The following is a 14,242-nucleotide window of genomic DNA, read 5'->3' as shown; positions in this document are numbered from 1 at the left end:
AATATATTATATAGATTATAATATTAAAAATATAACATATATAACATATTTTTATATTATATATAATATAATTATATATATGTTAAAAATATAATATATATAATATAAAAATATATTATGTTATAATATATATAAATTAATAGTAATATATATATATATATATATTTTTAATATTAACTATATACATATTACTAATTTCAGTATTATACCAAATTTTAATAGAACACGTATTCTTTATTCTCGATTTCTAAGCTCACGCTCCACGTGCAGTTAGTACACGTGTACTTCAACACACGCGTTGAAAATTGCGATCTCGACGCGTAGCACCAGTTCGAAAAGTTGTTCTGGAAAAGTCCTCTTCGAACTTTCTTCAATGTGGCAGCAACACGTACGGCGACACTTCCATTGGCCTCCGGGGTCGCTTTTGTTCCGTTTTCCCCCATTCGCCGGCATTCAACGGGATTACGTACCGCGAAACTGCCGGAAACGCAGGAAACGGCGAGATGGACCGGCAGGGGTTGGAAATGACGTTCGGGGGCGGAAGTTCACGGAACGTTACCGACTCCTTAGCGAACGCTGCCGGCGTTCGGTAATCTCGTTTACAATACTCGAATCTGCAGTGTAAACGTATTTGCAGGAAAATTAAGTAGCTCCGCCCGGTTCCGCGTTGTCTCGTTAGTGTTTCTTTCGGTCACGCTGTTCGATATATACAAGGTGATCTATGTAACTTATAAATAATTGAAATCATGCGTTGAATGAGAAATTTCTTTGATGACAAAAGTCATCACGTGGATCGAGATACATACGTAGGGTGATTCACGTAACTTGCACATCTTGTTTTGTGTGTGTCGAGGACTTTCGAAATTTCCAAGTTTGTTTTTTTATTTTTTTTTTTTTCAATTGTATCATATATTTTCCTCATCATGAAATTCTAAATAAACAAGTATCAAGCCACATCGCTATATAAATTTCGTCGCCGGTCGAAGTAACGACGTTCCTTTTTATTTCTATTTTTTTTTTCATATTTTACGTGTTTATTTTTTTATTTTTATTTTTCATTTTTATGTTTCTATTTTTTTCGCAGAAAGTGAACCAACGAAAACGACTGGTTAACGAATGTTAATTAAATGTTAATTGTAATTATTACATTCCATACGTGTACAGAATATTACAAATATTCATACAAGGCATCGTCAAATATTTCAATATTCTTCTAAACTGTACAGGTCACTGTACGCATATCTTTACACATTTCGGCGATAGAGTCTTTCGACCTCCAAGGGTTAACAACCGCGATGAACAAAGAATCCACTCGGAGAGAAAGACACGGTTTAATTAAGGTAATCCACGTGGAAAACGAGGATTCCAACGATCAAGACGACGTATTTCCCAAACTCGGCATAACCCAGCCACGGTCCTCGTAAATTCACCGAGAAGCCGCGAGAGTTTCCCGCCTTATTAATCCTCCTTGTATTTTACTTTAACCATGGAGAAGCAAGGCAGAGAGAGAGAGAGAGAGAGAGAGAGAGAGAAAGAGAAAGAGAGAGGTGCAGGTCGAAAAGCGATTGTATACGGGTTTAGGAAATCCCGGGAAGCGCGTTTTATTATCAACCTTGCGGTGGAAATAACCCGAGGTGAAATCTACTGGAATATATCGGTTTTGTACGAATGGAGGGAATCCATTAAGCGAATTCCATATTCGCGAAAGTAGCGAATTTCAGGGAACATTAACGACCGTGTCCATATCCTGCCCGAGCACACTGTGTTTTTCCGCATTCTCGATACGATTTTCGCGGCGGGCGTCGCCGGGCCAGATTGAAAATCGATTTCGTCCATTGTTGTGCAATTTGGTTCGGTTGGCAAGCGCGATGGAATGTGTGCATAATTGTCGTTTCCGGCTTGCTGCACGAAAGGTTTCGAAGCATTATATTTCCATTAATCATCCTTCTTCTCTCCCGTCTCTTTCTTTCCTTCTCCCTCTCCCCGCCACCTGCGCGTTAATTGACATTACGCCTTTCCCCTTCAGCGTTACGTTATCCAATTAATGCACAAATCCCGTGCCGACATTGACTGTTCGACGTTATCAAAGAAATGCTATTCGTCTTCTCGGCTTTTGTTACGTTCTTGGACGAGAAGCTGGCACACTGTCTATTTTCTATTGTGTATCGTAAAACTAGGGAGAATTTTGTGGATTATTGCGTAGTATGTTGAACGTAGTTTACGCGATTTCTCAGAAATGTTACGCCGAAAATGTAAATATTGCCGTGGGTTCGAACAAGTTCGAGTGTTTACGCTTCTCAGTCGTGCGGAAACTGTCGGAAGCGTAACATTCAGTTAAGTGCGTGTTAGAATCAGGGGGAGAAGTTGAATCCAGCTGGAATACACGCGGTATTGAAATCGAACGAAGAACAAGAACAGTCAACGGAAGTCGTGAAGCGACGGTGAATAATTTACTAAAAAATCCCGATCATTGTGAAGTTAACGACCGCAGTTAACAGCTCTGATAAGCACGTGCCACGATACGGACAAATTGGAGAAAAAGCTGGAGTCACGACAAATTTCCGGGAATGCGTTCGACGTATTTTAAAGTGAACTGTGAACATTCGAAACGACGAAAATTGCAAGCAAAATCTTGATTAAAGTAAGAGCGTAAGCTCGTTTGTACTGTTTGCAATTTGCAGAGAAACTGTGAATAAGAAACACCGAAGAGTCATATTTACCGATTTTAGTAGGCCTTCGGCTACTATCGTCATGATAATCTAGGAAAAGGGCAACAACTTCAGATCCACGAGACAGGCGGCGGTATTGATTGCAGGAAAATCAAATAATAAAATGTGATGTATTGAAATTAACAAATTAACACAAATTGCCGGAAATAAGTACACTTTTCAACGCGACAACAAACCCGTGAATCCAATGGTCTCCATTTCTTTTTCGCGAGGAGGAGAACGAGAACTTTGGGGCGCGATCCTTCCGTTTCGAAGGGGAGGAATCGGAAAGTAAGATGGATATATCGCAACGACGTCGTTGCATCGTTATTATAGACAAGAATACAAGTTTTATCCGTCACGGCGGGGAACACCATCGCTCTTCCCGACGTTTCTCGTATTACCCGCCCGCCTGTACAAATTGCACGACGTCTCACGTGACGTTCATTTCAAATATATGTGATACTTAGGAAATCGCTGGTATTCTTCGAAGCTAGGATATCTATTTTCTATCGTCGGTGTATTGCTACATCCTCGAGGAAACTTCAATTTATCAATTTTTCGTCCTCGCTTCCATCGAACCGTAACTTCGGCCCCTCCCACCCTGACAGACACGAATCGTTTAAGAAACAACAGTTTGTTCGCGTCGTTGGTCAAATTTCGAGACGAAGTTAATGTCATTGTCGATGATAAATCGGTATTTTTTGTATCTCGCGCGATATTTATTAAGCGCTTACGTTACGTTATGAAGCGAATTGTTATTTTTCCTGCAAGAATCTTTCGAAAAAATGATTGGTGGGCTGATTCGTTTCATCTTTGAAATAAAATAAAATAATATTATATATATATATATATGTGTGTGAAATGTATGAAAAATAATTCTATGATAAATAAATTTATAAAAAATTACATATATATATATATATATATGCATATAATTGTACAAACATATATATATATATATATATATATATATATATATAATGTGGAATAGGTAAATAGGTAAATGAATATAATATAATATAGAATAAAAAAAACAGGTAGATGTGTCTTTATGAAATGGTACGAAAATGGACTTTTTAAAAATGTGTCTTTATGAAATGGTACGAAAAATGGACTTTTTAAAGATGTGTCTTTATGAAATGGCACGAAAAATGGACTTTTTAAAAATGTGTCTTTATGAAATGGTACGAAAAATGGACTTTTTAAAGATGTGTCTTTATGAAATGGCACGAAAAATGGACTTTTTAAAGATGCGTCTTTATGAAATGGTACGAAAAATGGACTTTTTAAAGTTACTTAGTTATTTTTTCATAAGGGTTTATTTTGTCACCACTTATTTCCGTCAACGTTGCACTAACTTTTGCAGCCGGTTCGTGAAATAAGTTAATGTCTTTCTCTTGAAATCATTTCTTCGTTGTGCCTAGCGACTCTCACCTGTTTTCAGCTGATTGAAGGGACATTCAAACGACCAAACTTTTCAGCCGCGACAAAAACGTGCGGGTCTGCATCGAAGAAATGACTTTCAAATTTCCTCGAACCTCCAGACGGAAGTGTGTACATTACAACTTTTGAAGCAAAGATTTATCTCTATTGTTGCTTCTCGTAGACTTTCCAAATTTTTTCATAGTTTCTTTTATTCTCTGGAATAAATAATAAAAAATATACCGCGATAATTTCTAAATTTTATCGCAGGCTTAATTTCTGAATTCATCAGCTCGTTTATCGTTTCCACTCTCGCGCGTTCAAACGCGACGCGGCAAACTAAAATCCGGCAGCCATGCTGCGACGACTTCCATCGCCGACATTCAGCGCAACATCATCGGCGAAACGCGAGCGATTTGAACGCGGGCGCAAGTAGAACGGGGCCGGTTCTATTAGCCACGAAATATCGCCGTAGCGAAATTTCAATCTTGGCGAGCGAGGGAAACGCGAGGCCGGAATACGCCGAAATTCGTCAATCAGCCGGGAATTGACGTCGTGTCCGCAATTTCGCGGAGAATTCCGTAGGCGCGCGCGACCAGGGAAAACAGCGTCGCTTCGATGCGTGCGTACGGCATAAGCGCATTTTCTGCTCGCTAACGGAATCCCTCGAATTGTCTCGTCCTGGAACGGCATACCAGCGATGCTTAGCACGAATACCATGGCCGGACGCCAGTGAATTCGAAACGTGATCGTAAGAGTAACCGAGCGTAACCTCGAAATATCGTCTCCCCCCCCCCCTCCCCCCCAATGATCGATATCCTCTCGTACAGTCTGCACGAGAAGCACAGCCACATTGAGTCGTCTAGTTGTTTCTCAAGCTGCGGGAAATTTTTTTGCTATTAATAACGTTTCGTTGTCGTTTAGTAGAGAAAGAGTCGCAATATGACGGTGAGAGTTTTCTTTTCTTTTTTTTTTTTTTTTTGTAATTGAAAAGATACAAGCTCACCACCACCTTTTTTATGAAAGTAGCCGTCGGCGAAGGTGTCGAGATTACTGATTCCTTTTGTATTAATAAACGCCGTGTCGTACAAATTGCTAGCAAAAATAAAATTATTAATAAAATAATGAAAATGATAATAATAACAATAATAAAATAATGAAAATGATAATAATAACATTAATAAAATAATGAAAATAATAATATTAATAACAATAATAATCAAATTTTGTACGAATGATTGAACGAGATAGATATAGAGTTGTTAGAATAAAAAAATATGCCAGATGTTCGGGACCCTCCATTGATCAACTAGTTCGCGGACCGTAACGAGCGACCGAACCGTATACAATAACTTGTCGCTTTTTTTTTTCTTTTGAATTCGGTCGGTACGATATCACTGGATAGAAATTATTAAAAAGTAATAAACTTATCATTCGTTTTGCCCTGAGTTATACCTAAATATACTTAAAACTGAGAAGATATTGCAATTTTAAGACAAAAAAAAATTCTCGACGTGCGTGGCACGTCATTCCAGCGCAAGAGGTTAAGAAAGTTAGAACATTCTGTGATGGATGCCTAACCTAACCTAAACCTAACCTAACTTAAATTGTTTTGAAACCTGTTATTTACTTTAAACCCATTAAAATTACTATTGCATTATTATTTTTGTATACTGTTTATATAATAATAAAAGCAATATGTAGCTACTATTTTTTTCTTAAAGTTTTTCAATTTTTAATATATTTTAATTTAGTAGGTACTAAATTTGCTTCGTAGGTCACCAGTGAACGACAGGGCACTTGATGTGTTAACAGTACCTTAAAAATAAATTTTAAAAGCACCTTTAGGTGCCAACATTAGTCAAAGATATAACCTATTAACCAGAATAGGCGACTGATTAACACCTTGTGCTGGCAACTGTTTCGCGGACCATAACGAGTGACCAAACCGTTATACAATAATTCGTCTTCCTTTCGAATTCATTTCGTATATCATTGGATAGAAATTACTAAGAAGTAATAAACTTATCATTCGTTTTGCCCTGGGTTATACCTAAATATACTTAAAACTGAGAAGATATTGCAATTTTGGGAGACAAAATGTTCTCGTGGCAGGTCATTCCAGGCGCAAGAAGTTTAAGTGTTCTTTCTGTAGAACGTTTTTTCCGACTTTTTGCACAAACGTGCAATAAATTCATCGAATCCAAATCCACACAGTGATTTCAATCGCTTCCGAGTTCGAAACCGGATTACCTCGAAAGTATGTTCGAACGTGTCCTTGTTACGATACTTCCTTCCTTGTTATTTTATCAGAGAAGATTACGTGCTCATCCACGTCCTTTTTCTCCCGATTATTATTACGATCGTGCGTTGTAGAAAATTACAGAGAAAGAAAATTATCGATTTGACTGCGAGCGAGTCGGGAGTATACGCGTTGTGTGTTGTACCTATGAGCTCGAGGGGAACCGCGAAGAGGAGTGCACCCGAGTAACTGGCAAATGCATAGTCTCCTGTGGATCTTGGGGTCAAGATGGTATCCTCGACACGATCCAGAGGCTTCACCGGTGAAGAGACCCCGCAACCTCTAACTGCTTCCTATTGAGTGTGTAATAACTGGCGCGCTTCCGGTAACCAACCGCAGCCGGATCCTGTTTATTTCCTCGTTCCTATTTCCTGCGATTCTGCCGCGTGATATCGTGTTTTCATTAGAGAAACACGCGTGCGTGCGTGCATTTGTAATTGTCGATACAAAAATTTTGTAGACAAACGTTTTGCAGAATGTTCGATGTATAATGAAATGTGTTGGGATTTATTGAACGTACAGGCACGTTTTCAACGTTTGAAGAGAGATAATGCAGATGTTGCGAATTTTATCTTTCACACTGGGACAAACAAATTTGTCAATGTGACAGGTTTTCTTTCCTTTTTTTTCTTACTATTACTTAAAATATATGAGTATTTTTGTCAAAATTAATATTGATTCCTCTTTATAAAACTATGTACTTTTATTATTATTTTTAATGGTTATTTAAATTTTAATAATTTGTATAAGTAGAACATTCTGATACGTGTCTAGCGTTGGATATTATTACAGAATTTTTTCTCAGATCCTAGATTGTGTCCGACGAAGATATGATAATTTTTCTATTAAAAAGGCATTTCGTTAAAAGACAAGTTTTCTCGAATTGCGATGCACGTACGAAATGTCGAAATTTCAAGCGATTCAAGTTTAATGAAGAATTTAATTTTTTAGTTGATATTATTGAGTCAAGTATCGATAGTTAAGTATCGATAGTTTCTCCCAAAAAAGTAGTTCTGCCAAAGGAAATGCATCGTCACGTCGACACTTTCGTCGCAAATATTTTTTTTCACAGACACTTGTCCTGTCTCCGATATTTTTCGAAAGACGTACGGATACTTTTGAAAACTTTATTCCCACCGATGACTTTTATCTTTTATCTTTGATCCTCGCCAAGAATGGACGTGCAACTTTGATACTCTCTCCCTTCTCCGTACTTCTTTTTGCAAATTCAATTTCTTTTACGTCAGTCAGAATTTTATTTTATACTTTTAGTTCCCGATGGTGTAACGAGAAATTCAACCACGGAAGGTGAAATAGGGTAAATGTTCTTGCAATTGACACACGCATAACACGTTTCTGCAAATTTCAATTTTCGGGAAGCATTCCCAAGCGTGATGTGAAATCGAAAAAAAAAAAAAAAAAATGAAAAAGAGAAAGCAACAACGAGAGGTGAAGTGAATGTTCTGTAAAATACAGCAACATTAAAAAATGTTTCTGTGAAACACGTCTCTTAATAATAAATATACGTCTCTTTCTTATGAGTCGTTGTAAAATTAAATTTTGAATATACATATATAGTATGATATTAAGTCTTAATAAATTTTGATCCAATTAATATCAGACAAAAAAATTGACCCACTACATTTACATTAAACAATTTATATTAAAAATATGTTTATAAAGAATATTGCTAAATAAAATTCGAATTTATCGTAGTACGTTATCTCGATATTACTTGATATTACTAAAAAATTGACTTACATTAAACGTACAAAACATTTAATTATAAAAAATACAATATAAAATTATATATAAAATTCGGACTTATCTTGATCCAATTAACGATCAGTAAAAGATTACATGTACTTATTACACTTGCATTAAACGATTCGTATAAAACATTCGTTTATAAAAAAAAAAATGTTAGTACACAAAATTCAGACTTAACACAAACTCGTCTTGACCCTCCGATTATTATTAATATTCCGATTATTATTCCGCGATAATTTGATCCAACGCTCGGGGGACAATCGATTTCTGCTTCAATTTATTTCGCATTCGTCACGCGTCTTTTCACATTCGTCCGCGTTCAGCAGGGCAGGGCAGGGCAGGGCAGCCGGTATTCGCGATTCCGTGGGGCAAATTCAGCACGGACGGGCGTTCGATTCTCTCTTTGGAAAATTATTCCGCACGGAACACGTTCAATCGACCGCGCTTTTCCGCGCGGCGTGTCGCAAATCACGTCGTCGGTGTCGCAGTTAATACGGACGAAGGATGTCTGAACGTGTACATCCACGATAAAATCCTTGTTTGCGTTCCAAAGCGGATTAAATATTCCTGTAGGTGGAGGCAGCGCTCTCTCCCGCGCGTGTTACGTACCTGTTATGTTCCCTACACGGAAATATGCCCCGTGTTACGATACACTTGGCGAGCAATGTATCACGACGCCGCGGCTCGTATAGTGGATTAGTCGTGTCCCCCTTTCTCCACACGTGGCACCGTGTTGCTCAAGCAACCGATCGCGTTGTCGCGCAATTTCCCTCGAAATAATCCATTAATAACGCCACCTCAGTCACCGGATGCTTCGACGACGAAACGTGGCTTCTCCCTTACGCCAGCGGCAGAACACGCGCCAAGATTTACCTTTCCTTATCAGTGAATTTTCGACGGGCAAACTGAAATCGAGAGAGGAGTCTAACAGTGGGTTAAAATTTCGAGCAAGTTTCTTTGGTAGCGGCGCGTAGAAAGAATAAAATTTCTTCGTTCGAAAATCGAGTTTGGAATGTTGTCGAGGGCGAAGGCAGTTTCTAACGAAACACGTTCAAAGTCTATATTCCTGAAAATGCAGCTTCAGATGAAAAATACGTTATTCCGTATTTCCCCGTTATTACAAATCAGTGAAATTCACTTTGAAACTTGGTCTTTCTTTTTTTTTCTAAAACGAAACTTTAGACGAAAAAATTTTGTCATTTCTCTTAGGTTTATTCTTTTTTTTTATAAAATTATCTTCTCTTTATCCCTAAAAAAAAAAAAAATTCCCCCAAAATAATCCCTAATTCCTAAAAAAAGGGAAACGACACTAACTTTCAACTGTATCACAATCAGTTCACCCTGACTCTGAAGACAACAACTATAGCTACGATTCTATTCCTATATATTGAGATCAGGCTCAAAAACAAATTGCTCGCGGCGATTCGAAGAGTTCCCGTTTCCGCTTGCAAACAATCGAGCACGTATCGAGCATCGGTTGGAAACATCACCGAACGTTTTAACAAATCTTCTGCTCGTCGAGAGGAAAGGAGCTTAGCTTAGCCCTCGCTGAGAAAACAATTGGACGGAGTTTAAGGTCCCCGAAGCCACTTAAATTTTATTAAGAGGTCGCCCGCGGTGGCTGGCGTGGCGAACTTTCGCGTGGACTGTACGTCTGGGACGAAAAAGGCGGACGGGACCGGTGAAGTCCCGGAAACGGGGAGGTTTCGAAGGCGTTCGCGAGAACTTTCCAGGAGCAATCGCTCGCGGCGACGACCACGAGAACCAGCCAGCAAGAAGCCCACCCTCTCGCAGCTCCTCTCGATAACGTTTTTCTTCAACGACACTCTGATAATCCTCTCACGGCTTCCGGACGTTTCACGACCAAATAGCCCACCAACGCGGTTTCATCCTCTCGATAGAATATTTTTCAAACGTCCGCCAGCCAACTTCCTCTACCCGGCCCTTCCGACAGATCCATTTTTACTCCCCCACCTACCCCTCCTACCCCACTCTCCCCGTCGAAACTTCCTCCGGTTATACGAGTTAGAGTTTCCCCGCTATTTACTGTCTTTTCGTCGGTCAGGATCGAACGATTCCTCTTTCCAGATTTCATTACTCCTCCGCCGATTGCCGAAGGGGGGAGGGGAAGGATCTAAATTCGCGGAAGGAGTTCTCAGTTTTCTTAATTATCTGAAGCTGCTGGGCGAAATTAAGCCAATTGTTCTTTTTTTTCTTTCTTTTCGAATCGATCGATCATCTAATTTTTTCTTTTTTTTATTGTTGTTTATGAAGTAAAAATTATTTGAATGCTACGTCGACGTGCTGTGGAGATTATGACATGGAGGTTTAGTTAGTGGAGAAATAGACTTCTATCTTACGCGTCGAAAAATTAAATTTGCTATTTATTTAAAAGAAAAAGAACTGTTTTGATAAAACGTGGAGTAAGAGAAGTTGTGGTATGATGATAATCATAACAAGCACGTTGCTTTTTTTCTTTTCGAATCGATCGATCATCTATTTTTTTTTCCTATTTTTTTTTCTTTTTTTTTTTTTTTGTTTATGAGGTAAAAATTATTTGAATGTTACGTCGACGTGCTGTGGAGATTATGACATGGAGTTTTAGTTAGTGGAGAAATAGACTCCTATCTTACGCGTCGAAAAATTAAATTTGCTATTTATTTAAAAGAAACAGAACTGTTTTGATAAAACGTGGAGTAAGAGAAGTTGTGGTACGATGATAATCATGCCAAGCATGTTGCTCTATATTATTCGTGTTATACGAGAAAAATTCTCGCGCGGCACAATTTTTTATAACTCGAGATTCATACAACGAGAATCTTTCTTTGTAATTGCACGGTATAGAAACTCGGGAATTTGTCACACGTAAACAATTCACATAGTTAATTAACACTAAACGTACCAACGTTTCAATGACCGGTTTGAAAATTTGATTAAAAATTCTGCATTCTTTCGTTCGTGTTTAATTCTCGTTGAAAGAAAATGAGAAAAACCTAATTTTTTTTAAAGTTATTTTGTGTATTGTTTCCTTATTGTGTATTAAATTGACAATTCCTTTCGTCAAAACACCGACGTATATAAAGTGCCGGCACGTTAAATAATATATATACATATACATATACACTATTGATATTTACGTGCAAAAGTTACACGTAATCTTGCGAATTAACGAACTGAAACTTTTCGATTAATTAATTAAAAAAAGGAGAGAGAGAGAGAAAAGTTTCATCGAAACGAACGAGGAAATTACGAACTGCAATCAATTTCGAAATTGCCGCGCAACGTCTGTGCAGCAGCCATTTCTACACCGCTCTCTGCTTTTATCCGGATTCGTGAGAAAGATCGACGATCTCGAACGCGACGGTAGATAGAGGAACAGTGGATTACACTGTCGGAACGTGTTGCCCGGGGCTCGATCGTGACGGCTGGCGACAAAAATAATAGGGAAACTTTCTCCATTGACCTCCAGATTTATGTGAGATCGTAAATCCCGAAATATTTCCGGGCCAATATGGCCGTGGTTCCGGACCCGGCTGTCGTTCCATCGTCGACGAATCCGCCAGACTTAATTCCCTGTTCGACATTCCCAATCCTCTCTCTCTCTCTCTCTTTCTCTCTTTCTCTCGAGGGGATTCTGACTGAAGCTTGTTGCGAACTGATAAGATTTCATCGCCGTTACTTCTTTCTTTTTGTTTCCGATCGTTCCCTTTCGCATTACGCTCTAATATTTTTCTTGTAGGAGCCGAGTCGAGAAAAAAGAACAAAACTTTTTTTTTTTCTCACTCGATGCTTCGTTTTTGGAAAAAGTCGAGTTTATCAAGTATACTCAGTATTTAGTTAATTTAAGAAGGAACAGTTTCGCGCGCAAGAATGTGCAAATAATTTGGAATAAAATTTTTTTTTCACTCGATGCTTGAAAGTTTGAAAATGTTTATCAAGTACCGTGGCAATGTTCAACGAAACGTACTTAAACGAAGGCCTTAATAAAAACGATCTTGTTCTTTCCTTTTTGATTTATTTTTTCATCTGCTACTCGGTTGGACATAAATCATAATGATTAATATTGAAGTATTTTGTCCTAGTATCCAGTCGTCGATTATAAAATATATTAGTGATTGTAATTTACTAATATATATATTTATTTATATTATTATATTAATATGTAACATAATAATATATATAATATATATAATTAATATATATAATAATATATATAATACTATTTATTAATAATATATATAATATATTATTTATTTATATTAATATATATTACTAAATATGAATATATCGGTGAATATAATTAAAAAAAAAAAGAACAAAATTGAAGAGGCTAGCGTAATAAGAAATCAATTATAGTATTTGAGTTATATTGGACGAGGAAGAACATCAAGTTTATTATTATAATATTATTATATTAATATTAGTTTTACGAATTATATACTATTACACTAATATCATTATTACGAATATTAGTTGATCATGAATTTGTGCTTAATAATTAATGATATACAACGACATGTTCAATGGCAAATTTAAATTTCCACCTAACGACGAGAATTACATGCGACCTAATACATCATAACAGCTCGTTAAGCGAGGAGAAGGAAGGTTTTATTGAAAATTTAAGAGGGGGAGGGGCGGGGGGAGGAAAACATCTCCTTCGATATTCCACGAAATAGATTAAAAAAGAACATCGACGTCGGGCAATTTCACTTATCTCGTAAACGCAACGAAAACTCTCTCGACGAAAGTAAAACGTTGTTCTCGCGCCAATATTCCCCGACCGTGTTCTCCATCGAGTGTGCCGCGAGTTCAGAACTTAATATCACAAGCGTTCCCCTCGCTGAATTCTCAGTGGGATCGGGATAGGTAAAATGATTCTCTCGACAACCGCTCAAAAAAATCCTCGCTTCCGTACGTCTGTGTGTACGTCAGGGTGCTCGCGATTTCTTAGACACTTTCGATAGATTGTTAGAAAAGGAAAAACATAAATAAATAAAATTTACGTAGTTGCGGCACATAAACACTTTCAAAGAACGTTGTTTTTCGTCAAAAAAGCTTGTTACATTGAGATTCAGAATTCAGAAATCGTGAATTTAATTTTCATTTACAAGATGTATTTTCGAACGATTTCTAACATTTCGACGCGAAACGATTGTTTGCGTTACATTTTCTGGAAAATTTTGGAAACTGTTCCGACTTTTGTTTGAACTGTTCAATCTTTCCCTGTCGGGCCATCGGAAGTGCTCAAAAAATCGTCACTGTTTCGTGACGTTCTCTGTATATATGTATATTCCTATAAAAGAATTTCCAATTCAGGCCATTGAATCGAAGTTCGTTCGCCGACAGCTAGCGTAAACACTGTTTCTTACGTACCTCGCATCGAAAAAAATTCGGGCTGGCTGACGTGCCCTCGGTAAAATGGAGACACGTCCTTCATCCTTTTTACTACTTGTACAGTCGTCAGAAAGCACAGAGAGTCCGTTTTTCCGCACTTTTCTTTTTCCTTTTTTTTCTTTTTTTTTGCCACGAAAAAATGCCGTACTTTTTGGCCACAGAGAAAGCCGTACCGGACCCGAGACACGTACGATTTATAAATTTTTTTTCCCCGCGCCACCATGCGTAGCGTTGAAACGTAACGAAGCACACTTCTGTATATTTCGTGCCACGAGCTGATTCTGTGCTATCTACGTGTCCACATCCTCTTTTTAATTATTTGTTGCGAGTCGTATCGGTTAATTGATAAGCTGATTTTTACATCGTTTGGAATGTTTGTTAACAATCTTGTTAGTTGAATTCGTACATAAGAAAGCTTCAGAACAGAGTATCGTAGATAAATTACAAAATACACAGGAAGAAATACGAAAAAGGAGCAGAAAGGAAAACTACAAGAGCAAGCGTGAATACATATAATAGAAAATACAGGGTGGGACAAAAATTACTACTGAGATAAATCCGCAATTTTTTTTTATTATATACTTAATAAAATTTGAAATTTTTTCTCATATTTTGTTAGAAAAAAATTAAATAATAATAG

At 37.6% G+C, this 14,242-nt stretch overlaps 1 protein-coding gene across 1 annotated transcript in view; it reads right to left on the bottom strand.

Moving 5' to 3' along the window:
* LOC122531858 (neural cell adhesion molecule 1-like) overlaps positions 1-14,242 on the bottom strand; it is a 407,829-nt gene that overhangs the window by 147,257 nt on the left and 246,330 nt on the right. The gene's annotated exons all lie outside the window — the stretch shown is intronic.

This window comes from Frieseomelitta varia, unplaced genomic scaffold (assembly GCF_011392965.1).
Source record: "Frieseomelitta varia isolate USP_RPSP 00005682 unplaced genomic scaffold, Fvar_1.2 scaffold_418, whole genome shotgun sequence".
Lineage (NCBI taxonomy): Eukaryota > Metazoa > Arthropoda > Insecta > Hymenoptera > Apidae > Frieseomelitta > Frieseomelitta varia.
Note: the sequence above shows the minus strand (reverse complement) of the source record. Positions and strands in the feature narration are given on the sequence as shown.